General features: G+C 42.2%; 1 long non-coding RNA gene across 1 annotated transcript in view; it reads right to left on the reverse strand.

The window, feature by feature from the left end:
• Positions 1–20,740, reverse strand: part of LOC133534906 (uncharacterized) — a 42,750-nt gene extending 22,010 nt beyond the window's left edge. Inside the window, exon 1 of the long non-coding RNA XR_009802097.1 lies at positions 20,663–20,740. This is a non-coding gene — a long non-coding RNA (uncharacterized LOC133534906). The remainder of the gene's footprint in view (positions 1–20,662) is intronic.
• Positions 20,741–21,174: the final 434 nt, after the last annotated feature.

Raw genomic sequence — 21,174 nt, forward strand, 5'->3', positions numbered from 1 at the left:
TATGAAATACATTGGCTCCTGTTTGATTACTCAATTTATTATTATAACCCAGGAGAGCTACTTGTGGTATCAGCCGTACATGACACAAAGTCGGGCCATTTCTCCAATGTCTCCTGTGCCATTAATGTTTTGCAACTCTCAGCGGCTGTTGCTGTCTGCCTGACTGTCCAAGTTGTGCTGGAGTCACAGGAGCACATTGTGACAGCAACAGGTGGCAACAAGATCGCCTGGATAAATTAATAGATGACACAAATACCAATATTAATATGAATCACTAAATGCATTGGCAAAAAAGCGAATTTTGTGTTCTTACCCCAAATTGTTGGCATTGTTGGCAAAGCACGGACGACCACCTTTGTATGTTGCCAAAGAATCCACAGCGTGGGGAAATGTACGTACGTGACGCATGAAGTTGGCAAAAGGCAACATGCATTTTCACGTCAAGTTCACTCTTAATGCATCGCAACTTTGCCGTGAAAAAGGGCGTGTTAGAAAAATTGTGTGTAAATTATCAAAAAACTTTCCGCTCTCTGAGTTTCCATTGAATAGATGAGGGCTGTCCTTGTTCGACCAAGCAAGGTCTTGGAAGATTCAGGTGCTGCAAGTGTTGATGGGCCGAGCGGAGGCAGCGAGAGGCTCGTCATCCATGAAGCGGATGGTGGAAGGAGAAGACCCGCAAACATTCTTGGAGATGTTCGAAGCGACGGCGACATTGTGTAAGTGGCCGGAAGAAGAATGGGGAGCGAGGCTGCTACTGCTCTTGGTGGGGGAGGCGCAGCAGGCGACGTTGTGTCTCCCAGCATCGGCCCGCACGCAATACACCAACCAACGGCATGCCATCCTCGACCGGGTAGGCAACAGCCCGGAGGATCATCGCCGGCAATTCCGGGCCATGAAGCTGGCGTCGAAGGGCCGGGCCTTCGTCTTCTCTCACCGGCTGAGGGATGTAGCAACCAGATGGCTCCAGCCCAACGGCCAAGACCCCAAGATGCTGGAAGCAGTGGTGCTGGAGCAGTTCCTGGATGGCATCCCAGCGAGAACATCAGCGAGGGTCAGATACCACAGTCCGCCTGATGTAAAGACCGCGGTGAGACCGGCGAAGGAGCACCTAGCGGTGCACCGAGAAACAACACCAGCAACCGCCAAGAGAACCACCCCGAAACCCCGACGACAACTCGCCCCACGGTGGGGGGATCAAAGCAGGAGAGACGGAGAGGGCCCTGGCCAAACTACAGGGGGCCAGCGAGCAGGGTCCCGGCGCTGCTGAAGGGTGGCTTCCCTCGCGAAGTGCACCTCAAATGCCAGGGCCGGTGTGCTGGGGGTGCGGACAACCGGGTCACATACGCCGGGAGTGCACCGTGATGGAGGTGGGGCAGGTGTTGCGGGTTGTCGGACCTCCAGCACCCGCCCCCGATCTGGGAGAGACGTACTGCGTACCGGTAAGTATACAGGGGAGTACATACCGGGCAATGGTGGATTCGGGTTGCAGGCAGTCCATGATCCACCCAAACCTGGTTCGATCCGGGGCTTTAGGGCAGGCAACACTGATAAAAATACGGTGTGTGCATGGGGATATACACGAATATCCGATTGTGCCAGTGGAAATTTTATAACCAACACAAAAGCATAGAGTTAAGGTTGCCGTAAGCGCGCAACTTATGCACCCTATAATTTTAGGAACAAATTGGCCGGGATTTAATCATTTCGTGACACAATGTGTGGGGGTGCGTTCACGGACAGTAAGCAAGGGGAGTATCTGCGCCGTTCTCAGCGGCGACGCGGTTTCATCCGGGAATGCCGAGCGGGAACCGGTGGGGGCTTCGCGGGAGCCCCCTCGGCCCCCCGATGGCAACCTACAGAGGATTTTCCCCTCGAGCAGGCCCGTGATGAAACTTTGCGCGAGGCCTGGGATCAAGTCGATTTTGTGCACGGTCAGCTGGTGCGCCCGGGGAAAGCGCAGGTATTCCCCCATTTTTCCATTATTAGGGACAGACTTTATCGAGTGGCCCGTGACACGCAAACCAGGGAAGAACACACCCAATTGTTGGTGCCAAAATGCCGCCGGGAAATGGTTTTCCAGGCGGCACATTTCAATCCCATGTCTGGCCATTTACGATATGATAAAACACCTAATCGGGTCGTGGTCCGATTCTATTGGCCGGGCCTCCGGGCTGACATACGCCGATGGCGCGCGGCCTGCCCGGACTGCCAGCGGGTGAACCCCGCGGCTACCCCAAAGGTGCCTTTGCGGCCATTACCACTCATGGAGGTCCCGTTCGAAAGAATTGGGATGGACTTCATCGGACCATTTAACCCGAGCCCACGGGGATATCGCTTTGTTTTAGTTCTGGTGGATTACGCAACGCGGTATCCCGAAGTAGTGCCGTTGCGCTCCATCTCTGCCAAGAGTGTGGCGCAAGCACTGTTCACGGTCATCTCCCGATTCGGAATCAGTATGGAGTGCAGCTGGCGCAAAGCAGGAGCACACACCTGAAGTTGATTAAGGGGGTCTATTTAACCTGGGTGCTGACACAATGCGAGCGCCGGAACTTTGTGTCTCACCACGGTATTGCTCGCATGCGTACGCTCCTTCGGCTCACGTGCAAACTTTGTTTGTCTCGTGCTCCTCGCCAGGTTTGCTTGTTTATCTCTAGCCTTGTCTAGCTCTTTTAGTTTGTTTTGTTACTTCTTTCAAGAAGTGTTTGATTCCCTAGCCTCGTCTAGCGTTTTATGTTCGTACTTAGCTCCTTCGGTTTACTTTTTCCATACAGTATTTTTCCTGGCTGTGTCCAGCGCTTTTTGTTAGTTTTTTGGTAGCAACTATTTCAGTTCGTTCATGGTGTTTTCGTGCTCCACCATCGCCTTGTGTTTTATATTTGGCAACCTTACGCCCAAATAAAGACGAACTTTGCTTTGCTACCAACTGCGTCTCTGCATCTTTGGGATCCACGCACTTCTGCGTGTAACAATTTTACTGCCTTTTTAACATCATGGCCATGGGACTACAGATGAAAACTAGCCTCCTGGCTAATTCTGGCTTTTTAAACTGTGTAGTCATGTCTTTTTAGGAAATTGCATTGTCCCCTTTGAAATAAACTAATCTTAATCTTACTCTCAACCAACATTGTACTATGACATTTTGATAGATTTTTGAGCGCCGTGTGCAATGTTCTATATTTTCAATGGAACATACAAAATGGGGCTTCACGGTGGGAGAGGGGTTAGTGCGTCTGCCTCACAATACGAAGATCCTGCAGTCCCGGGTTCAATCCCAGGCTCAGGATCTTTCTGTGTGGAGTTTGCATGTTCTACCCTTGAATGCGTGGGTTCTCTCCGGGTACTCCGGTTTCCTCCCACTTCCAAAGACATGCACCTGGGGATAGGTTGATTGGCAACACTAAATTGGCCCTAGTGTGTGAATGTGAGTGTGAATGTTGTCTGTCTATCTGTGTTGACCCTGCGATGAGGTGGCGACTTGTCCAGGGTGTACGTCGCCTTCCGCCCGATTGTAGCTGAGATAGGCGCCAGCGCCCCCTGCGACCTCAAAAGGGAATAAGTGGTAGAAAATGGATGGATGGACATATAAAATGTTGGTGTTGTTGGGGACTGCATGTCGCGGTTGGGAGAGTGGTTGTGCCAGCAACCTGAGGGTTCCTGGTTCAATCCCCACCTTCTACCATCTTAGTCACGTCCGTTGTGTCCTTGAGCAAGACACTACACCCTTGTTCCTGATGGGTCCTGGTTAGCGCTTTGCATGGCAGCTCCCACCATCAGTGTGTGAATGTGTGTGTGAATGGGTGAATGTGGAAATAGTGTCAAAGCGCTTTGACTTCCTTAAAAAGGTAGAAAAGCTCTATACAAGTATAACCCATTTACCATTTGTTTACTTGAGTCATATTGCCATTGTAGTGCAGTCTACATGTATTTCTTATGTTTGACTGCTATCTACTGGTCACACCTATCCTTTCATCATGTACCAGGTACATTGGGTGTAACGGTACGTGCATTTGTAATTAAGCGTTTCGGTAGGGGGGTTTCGGTTCGGTTCGGAGGTGTACCAATCGAGTTTCCACACGGATATATTAAGTAGTGTACCGCACGTTGTGTAAACAATACACACCGAGGCAACACACGCATGCTAGCAGCGACCGGGCTACGATAGACTGACCATAGCTCCTCTTTTCACCGGATATGTCCTCTTTTGCTGGGCTGTCCGGGTGGAGTTTCTTAGATGCCTCAAATGTTCAGCATTTTAAGTTAGGGTTGCGTGTATTTTCAATGGGTTGATAAGTAAAACAAATTGTGAACGCAGCAACATTCGTGAGGGAGGGGCAGAAACAGAGAGCGCGAGAGAGTTATGATAAATGCGCATGCGTCGCCAGGCTCTGCTTTTTACCCACAGATATATCAGATTTGATTTTTTATTATCTGTAGCAGGGGTGTCAAAAGTGTGCCCCAGAAGCCATTTGCGGCCTCCGGCTAATGTTTTAAAGGCCCACGGCACATTCTACAGTAAATATACTATTAAAATAAACAAAAACATAAACAAAAGTGAAATAAAAAAGCTTGAAAGCTAAATGTAATTTAGAAAAAGTTGCAATGTTGACTAATAAAACAAAGCTGTTTTTTTATTTTATTTCAAACTGTCATTGCTCAATCAATCAATCAATCAATCAATCAATCAATCAATCAATGTTTACTTATATAGCCCTAAATCACTAGTGTCTCAAAGGGCTGCACAAAATAGCTCAAAACATAATAGTGAATCAAAATCAATGTTATTATGAATTACTGACCTATCCAAGGTTCCCATTATTTCACATCAAATATTCCACTGACAAAAATATTTTGGTGGAAGATTTTGCAAATTTGGTAAATAAATAACCAAAAAATGTATATTTTGTTGTTCTCTTACTGTACCGAAAATTAACCGAACCGTGACCTCTTAACCGAGGTACGTACTGAACCGAAATTTTTGTGTACCATTACACCCCTACCATGTACCAAATAAAATTGCTTCGAGGGCGGTAAACAAAACCAGAATCATTCCGAGTTTTGAGAAAAAAAAAAAGATTTTAAGTGTGCCTTATAGTCCAGAAAATACGGTATTCAGTTATGATGGTTTTCAACAGCTCCCTTGTCCCTTCTCACACAATGGATTACTGCATGCTGAGAGGTTTTTATTAAGATGAACAATGTGGAGAGAAGAGAAGAAGAAAACAAAAAGAGTTTATTAAAACTACCCGAGGTGTAAACCCTTCTCTCAGTGACACAGAATGCGTGTGATCAACACGGCAACTACTGTCAGTGCAGGCGCAAGTGGCGATTGATGCTTTTCATCACAAATATGCGAGTGTTGAAGCGCTCCAACCATTGTAACCGAGGGTCTGCTAAGATGTAGTGCAAGCTCGGCAGACAGGAACTTGAGAGGCACTTCATTAAAGCCAACAGTCATGTCTTGTTCTTACACGGCCATCGTCAAAAAACTATTTTTCTCCACCAGTCACACATGTCCGGTTTTCACAATAATAACGTTATGCATGTAGTAGTATCGGTAATTGTGACCCCGAGATGCAGTGACAGGAGACAGTGTGCAGGTAAAAATGCATTTATTATTAACAAAAACTAGTGCAGCTGTTAATGCACACAAAAGTCTGCACTTGGGAGCCAGAGGTACACAGCAAATAAGGCAAGCAACAATGAGTAAATTACCCAGCCCCCACTAAGCGGTGAGGCTGGCATACAAAGCCCTTGGATTAGCCATCTGAGGCAGGTGAATGTCCTGATCACTAATCAGAAGCAAGTGTGCACACTCAGCGCTCAGAGGCAGGACAGGACAAGGACACAAAACAAAACAGGATGTAGATGTCAGGGTTAGTTCTTGTCGAACCCCAAGATGCAGAGATGGAGGCAGGCATGGAGTGAGCAAACATGATTTAATAAAGATACTAAGACAAAATCAAACAAAGGGTTCAAACCAAAAGCGCGCACGTGGGCGTATAATAAACAAAAGGCCTTTAGCATAGAAGCTAACAAGAAACAAAAAGGAACTTTAGCATGGAAGCTAGTGGATAGCAAACAGACAAACTGGAAATAACTAATGGCTAACAAGAATAGCTTACGGCTACGACGAAAAGAAAAGAATCACAGACACGACAATAGCAACATATGGCAACGACAAGTCCGAATGACAATACAATGATCCAGCAACTGACACAAGACAAAGCAGGTACAAATAGGAGCGGGCTGATTGGCAACAGGTGTGGCCAGGTGCCAATCAGCCGCAGCTGAGGAGGAACACACCACTCAGGGAACAAAACAGGAAGCTGACAAAACAAGAGCACTAGACAGGAACTAAGGACAGTAAATAATAAACACAAAGAGGAGAAGCCAGAACACACACAAACTGTCAGTGGCAAGCCTGACAGTAGAATCAAAATGAGAGTGCTCAACAGGGACAAAACACAGAAAAAACACCAGTTTTGACCTGAACTGACAACTGTCCTGTTAACGCGTCACATCCGGGTCTAAATGCACTAACAAATTACTAATTTCCGGAAAATAGCTTGATTTTTATAGTGCTAATTAATTTCCATAACTTTTCTATTATTCAAAGTAAAAGCGTTGATCAGTTGAGTTTATTTGGAACATGTATGCATACAACATGATACATCACAATTTCCAGTTTCTCTTTTCAACATGTTCGAACAGTTGTTAAAACTTTTTTTCAATTCCTGTTCTCACTTTATTCACAATATACAAACCCTGTTTCCATGTGAGTTGGGAAATTGTGTTAAATGTAAATATAAACGGAGTACAATGATTTGCTAATCATATTCAACCTATATTCAGTTGCATATGCTACAAAGACAACATATTTGATGTTCAAACTGATAACCATTTTTTTTTGTGCAAATAAACATTAACTTTCGAATTTCATGCCAGCAACACGTGACAAAGAAGTTGGGAAAGGTGGCGATAAATACTGATAAAGTTGAGAAATTCTCATCAAACACTTATTTGGAACATCCCACAGGTGTGCAGGCTAATTGGAAACAGGTGGGTGCCATGATTGGGTATAAAAGCAGCTTCCATGAAATGCTAAATAATTCACAAAAAAGGATGGGGCGAGCTGTAGTATTTTACGCTTCATAATACGCCACACATTTTCGATGGGAGACAGGTCTGGACCGCAGGCGGGCCAGGAAAGTACCCACACTCTTTTACTACGAAACTACGCTGTTATAACACGTGGCTTGGCATTGTCTTGCTGAAATAAGCAGGGGCGTCCATGATAACGTTGCTTGGATGACAACATATGTTGCTCCAAAACGTGTATGTACCTTTCAGCATTAATGGTGCCTTCACAGATGTGTAAGTTACCCATGCCTTGGGCACTAATACACCCCCATACCATCACAGATGCTGGCTTTAGAACTTTGCGCCTATAACAATCCGAATGGTTATTTTCCTCTTTGTTCTGGAGGACACCACATCCTCTGATTCCAAATATTATTTGAAATGTGGACTCGTCAGACAACCGAACAGCTTTCCACTTTGCATCAGTCCATCTTAGGTGAGCCCGGGCCCAGCCAAGCTAGCAGCGTTTCAGGATATTGTTGATAAATGGGTTTTGCTTTGCATAGTAGAGTTATAACTTGCACTTACAGATATAGCAACCAACTGTAGTTACTGACAGTGGTTTTATGAAGTGTTCCCGAGCCCATGTGGTGATATCCTTTACACACTGATGTCGGTTCTTGATGCAGTACCGCCTAAGGGATCAAAAGTCCGTTATATCATCACTTACGTGCAGTGATTTCTCCAGATTCTCTGAATTTTTTGATGATTTTACGGACCGTAGTTGGTAAAATCCCTAAATTCCTTGCAATAGCTCGTTGAGAAATGTTGTTGTAAAACTGTTCGACAATTTTCTTACAAATTGGTGACCCTCACCCCATCCTTGTTTGTGAATTACTTAGCATTTCATGGAAGCTGCTTTTATACCCAGTCATGGCACCCAACTGTTCTCAATTAGCCTGCACACCTGTGGGATGTTCCAAATAAGTGTTTGATGAGCATTCCTCAACTTTATCTGTATTTATTGCCACCTTTCCCAACTTCTTTGTCACGTGTTGCTGGCATCAAATTCTAAAGTTGACGATTATTTGCAAAAAAAAATTGTTTATCAGTTTGAACATCAAATAGATTAGATTAGATTAGATTAGATAGTACTTTATTCATTCCGTCAGGAGAGTTCCTTCAGGAAAATTACAATTTTCAGCACAATCCCATTCAAGATCAGACAAACATTACAGGGAGACAGAACAGGATCGCTGACGGGTCTGCCTGCTTCCAGCGCCCCTTACAAAAAAAGATGAAATACAGGTAAACAAGGGGGTGGGGGGGGGGAATAGAAGATTAAAATGAAATAAACAAATCGGTCTTAGCCTGGGCCTTGGAGAGGGGGTTCAGACTGAGGCCAAGGGGAAAAAAAAACAAAAAAACAACAACAACTCATAGCCATAGTACACATCCCTCTTACATGTGTGTAAGAGGGAAACATCAAACATCAAAGAACACAGAGGACATTAAAGACATTAAAGCGGCAGATACAAGCAGACACTTCTACATACAGCTATGAATAAAAAGTAAAAGAAACATATCCACTGTGGTGGCCTCTGCCATCATCCTCTGGGGTGGAGGGAGCATGGCCAGAGACAGAAGCAGACCCAACAAAGAAACCAAGACAGCTGACTCCACTCTCGGCCAGTGTCCAGTCCGCATGGATGAGCGAGGATACGTCCAAGGTGACTGAGGTGTCCGACACCTGCTCACCCAGCCAAGACAGCGCGAAGCCTCTCCGTCCCAGTGCTCAGTGCCAGCTCCGCTGCCCTGTCCCCTCATCCACATCTCCTCCAGTCCCTCCAAACGGACTCCAGTGTGGCAGAGACCCAGCAGCTGGTCTCCATGGCCAAAAGGCCATGTTGTCTTTGTAGCATATTCAACTGAATATGGGTTGAAAATGATTTGCAAATCATTGTATTCCGTTTATATTTACATCTGACACAATTTCCCAACTCATATGGAAATGGGGTATGTACTCCATTACTAATAACAATAAAAAAAAAAAATAATAATAATACTTGGTGAAATAAATTATATTTCATATGGTGAGACGAGTAAGATTATCTTAAAAATTAATGAATGTATGGCATACATTCAGAATATTTATCATTGTTCTTCTTTGTACTTTGTGAACACTTTAAGTTTGAAGAGTTTCTTGAAGTGGATCATATTAGTGCATTGTTTGATTGCTTTGCTAATCCATTGCATAATTTAGTTCCACATACAGATATACTGAAGGTCTAAAGTGTTGTACGTGCGTACAAATGTTTTAAATTACATTTTGCTCTAAAATTATATTTCTCCTCAGTGACAATCATTGAGTCTAGGAACATGTCTGACCATGTTCTTTTTGTTATACGATGGACCCCATTGACTAGGTTGGTTGAAATGTATAGGAACATGTAAACAGTATCAATATCATACATCACATATTTAACATTTTCTTTACAACTTGTCAAAAAAAGGTGCAGGAAGAAGCAAAGCCTATCTAATCCTTTGCCTTTTTCTCTTCATAGCAATTACTAACACATTACTTCCTGTTCTCAGTTTGTCATCATCACCGGCGGTCACTCGAACGAGTATGATGATCCTCCTGGTAGGGGTGTATCCCTTTTTTGGAGGATGTCTGTGCATGACTTTGTTTAACGTGGGGAGACTGGTGCACAGACAGTCACCACACCATAACACTTGCCAACCCTCCCGATTTTTCCGGGACACTCCCGAATTTCAGTGCCACTCCTGAAATTCTCCCGGTGCAACCATTCTCCCAAATTTCTCCCGATTTCCACCCAAACAACAATATTGGGGACGAGCCATAAAGGCACTGCCTTTAGCGTCCTCTAAGATCTGTCGTCATGTCCGCTTTTCATCCATACTAACAGCGTGCCGGCCCATTCACATGATATATGCGGCTTTCAAACACACACATGTGGATGCAAGGCGTACTTGATCAACAGCCATACAGGTCACACTGATGGTGGCCGTATAAACAACTTTAACACTGTTACAAATATGCACCACACTGTGAACCCACACAAAACAAGAATGACAAACACATTTTGGGAGAACATCTGCACCGTAACACAACATAAACACAACAGAACCAAACCCCAGAATCCTTTGCAGCACTAACTCTTCCGGTATATATCTATACCCAAATTTACTACAAATTTGGGTATGATACCAAGTCATTACCGGATCATAAATTGGTCACACTGGACATATTTCCTGAGTTTAGAAACATAATATGAATATAAAAAAAGGAAAAACGATTTTGTGACAATAATAAATATTGATGTAATCATAGCAGTATTTATTAGATACTCTATTGTTCTTGGTATCATTACAGTGGATGTCAGGTGTAGATCCACCCACGACATTTGTTTACTTCCAGGAGCACGAGCTTGCTGTCAGCGGTGAGCTGTTGCATCCCCCCGCGGTGTGTAGTGAAACATGTTTAGCTATTCCTCGTCTTGCAGGGATGATACTTGTAAGAAATGTACTTTATATGTCGCCATGGAGGCGAAGATTAGGGATTTAGAAGTAGCTAAAATGCTGCCGAATGCGGATGGCAATAGCCGCTTGCTAGCTAGCCATGTTTTAAAGCGCCTCTTCCTGAGGGCGTTTCAGTGCTATAGCTTCACCTTTATCTTTAGTTTTTAAGCCAAAATGCATCCATTCTCCCATTTCTGTCTACACATTGTGTCTGCTTGTAAGAACTCTATGATTGTGCGCTGCCAAACATGCTCCTCTGGTCGTAAAACCAGCACTGTCACGACGTGACTACAGCGCGCCGTTATGCCCGTTAAAAAAATAATAATTTTAAGAAGATAAGGGAACCGGTATTTTTCAAAATGAGCCTAGTGGCCTAGTGGTTAGAGTTTTCGCCCAGAAATTGGTATGTTGTGAGTTCAAACCCCGGCCGAGTCATACCAAAGACTTTATAAATGGGACCCATTACCTTCCTGCTTGACACTCAGCATCAAGGGTTGGAAATGGGGGTTAAATCATCAAAAATGATTCCTGGGCGCAGCCCACGCTGCTGCCCACTGCTCCCCTCACCCCCAGGGGGTGATCAAGGGTGATGGGTCAAATGCAGAGAATAATTTCGCCACGCCTCGTGTGTGTGTGACAATCATTGGTATTTTAACTATTTTAACTTTACTGTTTTTGATTTATTAGTACAGCGGTACTTTACCAGTACCGGTATACCGTACAACCATAGTACATTGTTTGATTTCTTTACTTAAGCCATTCCATAATTTAATTCCACATACTGATATGCTAAAGGTCTTTACTGTTGTACATGTGCCAACAAATGTTTTAAGTAAGATTTGTTTCCAAGGTTATATTTCTCCTCTGTTGTTGAGAAGAATTGTTGTACATTCTTGGATAGATGGTTAAAATGTGTTATGTACATAGAATTAGCTGCATGCAAATGCACCAAATCATTGAATTTCAATATTTTGGATTGCATAAATAAAGTGTTTGTATATTCTCTATATCTAAAATGATGTATTATTCTGACTGATCTTTTTTGTAACACGGTTATAGTGAATTAAGTTTTTGTAATTATTTCCCCATATGCTATACAGGTTCACCTGAAATAAACTAATTAGCCATTTTTTTTAATCCAACTCTTTTTTATTGACATTTTCAAATAGACAGAAAAAAGTGCAAGTCGAAACAGTACAATTTTAAAGTCAGTAAATTCTTCACACCCTTTCCCTTAAAGCCCAAACCACCCATTCCACTTAGGTCACACCAACAAGGGACATATGGCACAAACGTACAACAAGTAAGACGACAAAAACACACACACACACACACACACACACACACACACACACACACACACACACACACACGCACACGCACACGCACACACACACAAACACACACACACACACTCACACACACACACACACACACATACGGGGCCTGAGACAGACAGAGGCTGAAAAGAGAGGAAAATATTACGTCTGGTGGGCATAGGGATGCCGAATGTGTCCCTTCGTGGATGCGTCGACATGAACACAGCAATGCTATGTTTAAATGATTTATTAAACTTAACAAAAGCAGGCTACGAACAAAAATACTGGAGCTAACAGACAAAACAAGCCAAGGACGCTAGCATAAAAGCTAGGAATAAAAAACAGAGAAACTAAGACTGGCACAAAGGCACACAAAAAGGAAAAACAATACATCAGCGTGAGAGCTGGAATAAAACAAAGGCTAAGTGTGAAAAGCTAGCAAGGATATACATACGTGTAAGAAGCAGTCGTGAATGTTGCTTGAAGGCAAATTAGGAACCCAGGCAGAACAAACAAAAGGGGCTGGCTTATATAAAGCAGTAGAGATGCGTGGTTTGCGGTCTCATCCGCGGAGTGTCCGCGGGTCGGGCGGTTGAAATTACGAAAAAATTGATTTTAATTAGATTCGGGCGGGTGGCGGTTGATCCATCCGGAAATATTTGATATGCATGGTTCTGTGATCGGTATCCTTTGCCATTCAAAGTGCCATTTAAGACCCGTGTCATGATAAAAGACGCTATTATTCTCCTGAATGACTGCCGGTAGTCACTCAGATAGTAAGTATTAGGGCGTGCGATGAAGCCATTAGCTTTGTCGCCTACTACAACATGTACGATCTGCTTGTCAGTCCAGCATCATGTTGTGTGTGGCTTCCGCGGCAACACACACACGACTGCAAGGCATACTGGGTGACACAGAGTACACTAATGGTTGTAATATCAACAATTTTAACACTCTTAGTAATATGCGCCACGCTGTGAAGCCACACCAATTAAGAACAACAAACACATTTCGGGAGAATATCCTCAAAGTAACACAACATAAACGCAACACAACAAATACCCATAATCCTTTGTATTCATGAGACTTCCTGACTATTTTATACACCCCACAAGCAGCAATCCCCCCCCCCCCATCGTGCGTCGGTAAGGTGGGCGGAGTTGGGGGCGCGGGGGTGTAAAATATTTTCAGGAAGTGTCACAGATACAAAGGATTATGGGTATTTGTTCTGTTGCGTTTATGTTGTGTTACTGTGAGGATGTTCTCCCGAAATGTGTTTGTCAATCTTGTATTGTGTGGCTTCACAGCGTGGCGCATATTAGTAAGTTGTTTATATCACAACCATTAGTGTACTCTGTATCACCCAGTATGCCTTTCAATCCTGAACGTGTAATTGCGGAAGCTGCAAACAACATCTTGCCGGACCAACAATCGATTCGTACATGTTGTTGAAGGTGTCTAAGGCAATGGCTTCACAGCACGCCCATATTCTTGTAATCAGGATGAACGCTATTGGTTAGTCGCAGGAACGTTAGCGGCTCCAATTGTCTTCATTACTCTGTGAAACAGGTTTAAATAGCTCTGTGAGTGGTAAAGGCGGACACACTGTGATATATTTCAGCGGGCGGTTGGCGGGCGGGTACGGTCCTGATAAGTTGTTGGTTAGGGTGGACGACGGGTGGATGCCGACTCTGGTTATGCGGATATGGATGATATAATTGCCTATCCGCGCATCTCTATAAGGCAGTAATCAAAATAGAAACAGGTGTGCGTCGAAAACGAGGAGCAGGTGAACTAAAAAGCTACCATGGTGACAAAGCAAACAGGAAAAAAGGAGTCAGACGGAGAGGTATACAAAAATTTAAACAAAACAACAAACTGTGAAGATCCGAGCAGCGGAACCGCAACAAAAACATTAATTATCGTATTTTTCTATAAGTGGGTGCGACATATACTCCGGAGCAACATATGTGTGAAATTATTAACACATTACCGTAAAATATCAAATAATATTATTCATCTCATTCGCGGAAGAGACAAAGAAAATGTCAGCAATCGTCACACACGTCAACCAATAAGAATTTGGTGGGGGAGGGTCATGGCAGAAGTGCATTGTGGGTCATTGAATGCCAACTGCTATATGCTATATGCTACTGCCGAAGCTATTAAAATTGATCATATCAATGTTGGCGGTAACTTATAAAAACTGATAAGGGCTGAACAAAAATGGCACTGAAAAGGAAATCATGTACTTAAGATTACAAGCTGGACATAGTGAAATATGCAGCAGAAAACGACAAGAGGAAGCGGTGTATACCTTTGGAGTTGGCAGAGTTGTTTAGAAGCGACATCGAGGAAGAAGATTTCATGGGATTTATCGACTAGGAGTGACAGATTGTTTGGTAAATGTATAGCATGTTCTATATGTTATAGTTATTTGAATGACTCTTACCATAATATGTTACGTCAACATACCAGGCACCTTCTCAGTTGGTTATTTATGCGTTATATAACGTACACTTATTCAGCCTGTTGTTCACTATTCTTTATTCTTTTAAATTTCTATTCTCGGTGTTGGATTTTATCAAATAAATTTCCCTTAAAAATGCGACTTATACTCCAGTGCGACGTATACATGTTGTTTTCCTTCTTTATTGTGCATTTTTGGCTGGTGCGACGTAAACTCCTGAGTGACTTATAATCTGAAAAATACGCCTTTTTTTATTTTATTTCTAAAGTTCTTATAAGAACATATTATATGTCTCTTTTCATAAGTAGCCAGGCTGACAACAAAGTTTAAAGACTGGAATAATGAATTGTGACAGTGCACGTTGTCTGCACGATCACCAGTGGCTGATTAAACACGCAAGTGGATAATTGCAAGCAGCCGTGAGGCAAGACTCGCTCGGGAGAAACACTTCCAGACCAGGATGCAGGCGTGGAGAAGTGGGGAGTTTAATTAGTGCAATGAACCTCGCCTCCTTTATGGTCCATTCAAAGACATGCAATAATTAGGCAGTGTCATGTCAGGAGAAGGAGGGAGTGGCGCCATCCAACACTAAATACTCAAGAGGGATGGTCTGTCTCTCGCAGGGTTTCTAGGTGTAGAGCCGATGGACAGGCTGGTTTTGGCTGTATGTGAATGAACTGACGTTTGTATGTCACTGAAAGACATTGTAGTTACGTGAATGGGCAGACAGATGTTCACACGTGTATCGGAGTGGAGAGACAGATGTCGAAATGTGTGCAAGTGAATGGGCAAATAATTATGTTATAAACATACAAAACCCAAAACCAGTGAAGTTGGCACTTTGTAATAAAAACAGAATACAATGATTTGCACATCCTTTTCTACTTGTATTCAATTGAATAGACTGCAAGGACAAGATACTTAACGTTTGAACTGGAAAACTTTGTTGTGTTTTTTTTTTTTTCGCAAATATTAGCTTATTTGGAATTTGATGCCTGCGACATGTTTCAAAAAAGCTGGCACAAGTGGCAAAAAAAGACTGAAAAAGTTGAGGAATGCACATCAAGCACTTATTTGGAACATTCCACAGTTGAACGGATTAATTGGGAACCTTTTTGCGTGCGCGCGGTGCCTATATGCGCACGCGCCGTCTTCGTTTTGGCAGTTTGGGGGCGGGTATGCTTAGACGGCCCCTCCTCTCTGATTGGTCAGGCAGAAAAATGCTCAGGGCCAATCAGAAGTATAGCAGGGGGGGTCATCCAGTTGTGCTTTCACAAGTTCAAAGAGTTCCTGCAAAGTCTGGATAATAGCAGCTGGTACTTGAACGTGGTTGGATAGGGCCTGCAGAAGATACTGCTCCTGACGACAAACAAATTCTAAAATTTCCTAAATTAGTGGAGTTGTGGAAAATGCCGATTGAATTTGATCTAAAAGTCTTTGAAGAAGGTAATGTCTCATCTGTTGAGAGAACATCACATAGTTAATGAAGTGTCAAGATCGATATCTCTCTTTTCATACACATACAACCAGTTGATAGATGTCAGTCAACGAAGGAAATTATATTTTCAAATATGTTTTCTTTCCTCACTTGTCTGTTTTAAAAAACAGGGACTATTAATTTGCTTTCCTCTATCTACTTTAAGCTAACACCAGAGTCTACCCGAACCCCCTTATCTATGCGTACTTCATATCAGGACCACATGATTAGCATATGGGCCTAATTATTGATGTTATGATTGCAATTACTATTTTAGTAGAATAATGAATGACAGGTTATCACTACAATTAATGAATATGGTTTTAATATTACTATAAAAAGTATTTACGTTTCTGCAAACAACTCAAACTATGGAAAATTAGATATCAGCCCAGATCACTATAGATGGAGTTAAAAATATGTATTTAAAAAAACAACAAAAAAAAGCTAGCTCCATACATTAGGCAAATTAAATCATACAATACGCTGACATTTATAACAAATCAAACCGTTTGGAAATTAGTTGAAAATGTACTGGGCGGGGCCAGCTGCCTGAGGTAAGATGCTCAGAGCCAATCAGAAAGAAGAGGCCGTCTGAGCATACCCGCCCCCAAAGTGCCAAAACAAACATGACAGCACGAGGAGTACACAGAGGGCGCACAGACCTAGACGGCGCGCGCGCACATAGGCACCGCGCGCGCGCAAAAGGGTGTCGCGCGGGCGCACGAAGTGGAGAATCATCGCGCGATAACAGTTTTTATGCGCTTGGATTTTTGGCACTAATGTGATGCCATAAGTCATTCAAAAAAAAGGATGGGACGAGGGTCATCACTTTGTAAACAAATGCTTGAGCAAATTATCGAACAGTTTAAGAACAGCATTTCTCAATGAACTATTGGAAGGAATTTAGGGATTTCACCATTTACGGTCCGTAGTATCATCAAAAGGTTCAGAGAATCTAGAGAAATCACTTTAAGGCCGAAAACCAACATTGGATGCCAGTGACCTTCAATCCCTCAGATGGTACTGAATGAAAAAGGAACATCAGTGTGTAAAGGACATCACCGCATGGGCTAAGGAACACTTCAGAAAACCACTGTTAGTAACTAGTTTGTCTCTTCATCTGCAAGTGCAAGTTAAAAGTCTACTATGCAAAGCGAAAGCCATTTATCAACAACGCCCAGAAACGCCGCCGGCTTCGCTGGGCCCGAACTCGGAGGAAAAGAACCATCCGGATTGTTATAGGCGCAAATTTCAAAAGCCAGCATCTGTGATGGTATAGAGGTGTATTAGCGCCAAAGGCATGGGTAACTTTCACGTCTGTGAAGGCACCATTAATGCTGAAAGGTTTTTGAGCAACATTTGTTGCCATTGAAGCAACGTTATCAAGGACACCCCTGCTTATTTCAGCAAGACAATGCCAAGCCACGTGTTACAACAGCATGACTTCATGGAAAAAGAGTCCGGGTACTAGACTAGCCTGCCTGTAGTCCAGGCCTGTTTCCCGTTGAAAATGTGTGGTGCAATATGAAGCCTAAAATACCACAACTGAGACTGTTGAACAACTTAACTGTACATCACGCAAGAATGGGAAATAATTCCACCTGAAAAGCTTCAAAAAGTGGTGGTTTCCGTTCCCAAGTGTTTACTGAGTGTTGTTAAAAGGAAAGGCCATGTAACACAGTGGTAAAAATGTTCCCGTGTCAACTTTTTTGCAATGTGTTGCTGCCATTAAATTGTAAGTTAATGATTATTTGCAAAAAAAATGGTTTCTCAGTTCGAACATTAAATATCTTGTCTTTGCAGTGTATTCAATTGAATATAAGTTGAAAAGGATTTGCAAATCATTCTATTCTGTTTTTATTTACAATTTACACAACGTGCCAACTTCACTGGTTTTGGGTTTTGTATTATGCATGTGTGCGTGAATGAACATTCAGCGAACATTAACATAATATGTGAATGTGAATCGACACAGATATTCCTATTGCCTTTGTTAATGGTCATAAACATTCTCATACACACCACTGAAATACACTCTCACACACTACTGAAATTTCCTCACACACGCTATTGCAATTTTCTTCAGTAGTGTGTATTAAAGGATGTTAATAATGTGTATAAAAAGATTTCAGTAGTGTGTATGAGAGGAAAATAATTCAGTAGCGTGCATGAAAATATTTTAGTAGTGTGTGTAAAAGTAAAAACAACATGAGTGAGTATGAAAGGATTTCAGCAGTGTGTATAAGAGAAAACATTTTAGTAGTGTGTGTGAAAGGTTTTCAGTAGTGTGCATGAAAGGATTTCAGTTGTTTATGTGGGGGAATTTCTGTCGTGAGTGAGAGGATTTCAGTAGTTTGTGAGAGAATTTGAGTAATGTGTGTACGAGAATTTTAGTAGTGTGTATGAGAGTGTTTCAGTGGTGTGTGTGTGTGTGTGTGTGTGCGTGCGTGCGTGCGTGCGTGCGTGTGTGTGTGTGTGTGTGTGTGTGTGTGTGTGTGTGTGTGTGTGTGTGTGTGTGTGTGTGTGTGTGTGTGTGTGTGTGTGTGTGTGAGAGAGAGAGAGAAAAACAATTCAGTTGCTTGAGTGAGAGCATTTCAGTGGTGTGTATGAAAGGTTTTCGGGAGTGTATACGGTATATGAGAAAAACATTTCATTAGTGTGTGTGAGAGAATTTTAGTAGTGTGAATGAGAGTGTTTCAGTAGTGTGTGTGAGCGAAAAACATTTTAGTAGTGTGTATGAGAGGATTTCAGTAGTATGTATGAGAGGATTTCAGTCATGTATATGAGAGGATATTAGTAGTGTGAGTGGGAGAATCATTGTTCAGTTGTTATGTGAGAGCATTTCAGCAGTGTATGTAAGAGGTAATTCTGAATAATGTCCCGAACGGCCCCGCATATTTGTGTGCGTGTGTGTGTGAAGGGACAGTCATGTTAAAATTATTGTATTGTGTCGATAAACAGATGCCTATTAAGCACAAGTGTGAATGAACAGGCAGTAATCTGATACATACATTATGTGTGTACGTGAATGGTTAGACAAATGCTTACATTATGTGTGTAAATGTCTGAATGTGGAAATAGTGTTACAGCGCTTTGAGTTCCTTAAAAAGGTAGAAAAGCGTTACAAAAGTACAACCCATTTACCATTTATGTGTAAACGTGAATGGATATACGGATATTACTTAATGTTTACATGTGCTTTGACAGACAGATTTTTAAGCGTGTAAATAGGATAAAGATTGACAGATAAAGATGAATATATTTACAATCCAAAAGTGCGCTGAGTAGTTCTATACCTCACATTTTGCATAGTTCACCTCAAGCTCGCTGTATAAAACAACATTGCTTGCTGGCAAAAAGACTAAAAGCCTTCCAGACAAAATCGACAATTTCATTTTGTGAAGCACTTAGGCTGAATCTATACGACATTTCCAGTACTATTCATTTGCCTCTTGTGTACGCTCACACACACACACACACACACACACACACACACACACACACACACACACACACACACACACACACACTGGGGCGTGTATTAAAAGCAAGGTGTCACTATATTGTGTCCTTGTGTCCTTCTTTTTAAAACCTTCATTAACTGCCCCCAAGAACAATAAATATTTGATTGATCTGCTCACATGCTAATGGTGCTGCTTTGGCTTATTTCCAACAGCTCTAATATGATTTAGTTTAAGAGACTGTTCAAACTACAAGTGTTCACAAAGAAGAACAGTCATCAGGAAACCTTGAACTTTTTTTTAGATTATTTTTTTTTTTTTTACTTACTATGGTTTATTATTTACAAAACCCAAAACCAGTGAAGTTGGCATGTTGTGTAAATTGTAAATAAAATCAAATTTCAATGATTTGCAAATCCTTTTCAACTTACATTCAATTGAATAAACTGCAAAGACGAGATATTTAATGTTCAAACTAAGAAACATAATTTTGTTTTGCAAATAATCATTAACTTAGAATTTAATGGCACCAACACATTGCAAAACGTTGCCACAGGGGCATTTTTACCACTGTGTAACATGGCCTTTCCTTTTAACAACACTCAGTAAACGATTGGGAACTTAGGAGACCATTTTTGAAGCTTTTCAGATTGAATTCTTTCCCATTCTTGCTTGATGTACAGCTTAAGTTGTCCAACATTCAGGGGTCTCTGTTGTGGTATTTTAGGCTTCATATTGCGGCAGACATTTTCAATGGGAGACAGTTCTGAACTACAGGCAGGCCAGTCTAATACCCCCACGCGTTTACTATGAAGTCATGTGTTACAACAGCGTGGATTGGCATTGTCTTGCTGAAATAAGCAGGGGTGTCCATGTTAAAGTTGCTTGGATGGCAACACATGTTGCTTCAAAACCTGTATGTACCTTTCAGCATTAATGGTGCCTTCACAGATGTGTAAGTTACCCATGCCTTGGGCACTAATACACCCCCATACCATCACAGATGCTGGTTTTTGAACTTTGCGCCTATAACAATCCGGATGGTTCTTTTCCTGTTTGTTCCAGAGGACATAACGTCCACAGTTTCCAAAAGCAATTTGAAATGTGGACTCATCAGACCACAGAAGACTTTCACACTTTGCATCAGTCCATCTTAGATGAGCTTGGGCCCAGCGAAGCCAGCGGCGTTTCTGGGTGTTGTTGATAAAACTACAGCATGTACTACAATTTTACAGTCATTTATGAAATTATAACATGGCCAATGTTAGCATATGCACATCTAAAACATAAAAAAACATCTGCAACTTACCGCAACATTTTTTTTCCAGTTGTAGGTGGAATTCTTGTATGGTGAAAAGGGAACATTGCTACTGACCGAGGTGAGGATAGGAACGTTTTATGTCCTAGTTTGTAAGTAAACATTGACATTGCCTCGTCTGACGTCATGTCACTTCTTACAGTGTGTCCTTTGAGAGGCGTCATGTGATTGCCAGGCTCTGTTTGATTGGTGAAATGGAGTCAAAGGTCATTAGAGACAATGAGCCGAATGAATAAGTCTTTGCAAGCAGTAACCAATTGGTTATAAATACATGTATTGATAATATAAATAAACATTTATCAGTACGAAATTCATTGTAACAAAGTAAAAGTAGGGTTTCTTCTTTACAAAATATTCAAGTGAAAGCAAAACTTATGTTGCATTTAAACCTCTCTAACAAGTACAATTTATCCAAAAAGTTACTCACGGTAAGTAAATGTAACAAAGTGAATGTAGCCTATTACTACACACCTCTGACTAATATTACGGACATTTCCATAAAA

This window comes from Nerophis ophidion, linkage group LG16 (genome assembly GCF_033978795.1).
Source record: "Nerophis ophidion isolate RoL-2023_Sa linkage group LG16, RoL_Noph_v1.0, whole genome shotgun sequence".
NCBI lineage: Eukaryota > Metazoa > Chordata > Actinopteri > Syngnathiformes > Syngnathidae > Nerophis > Nerophis ophidion.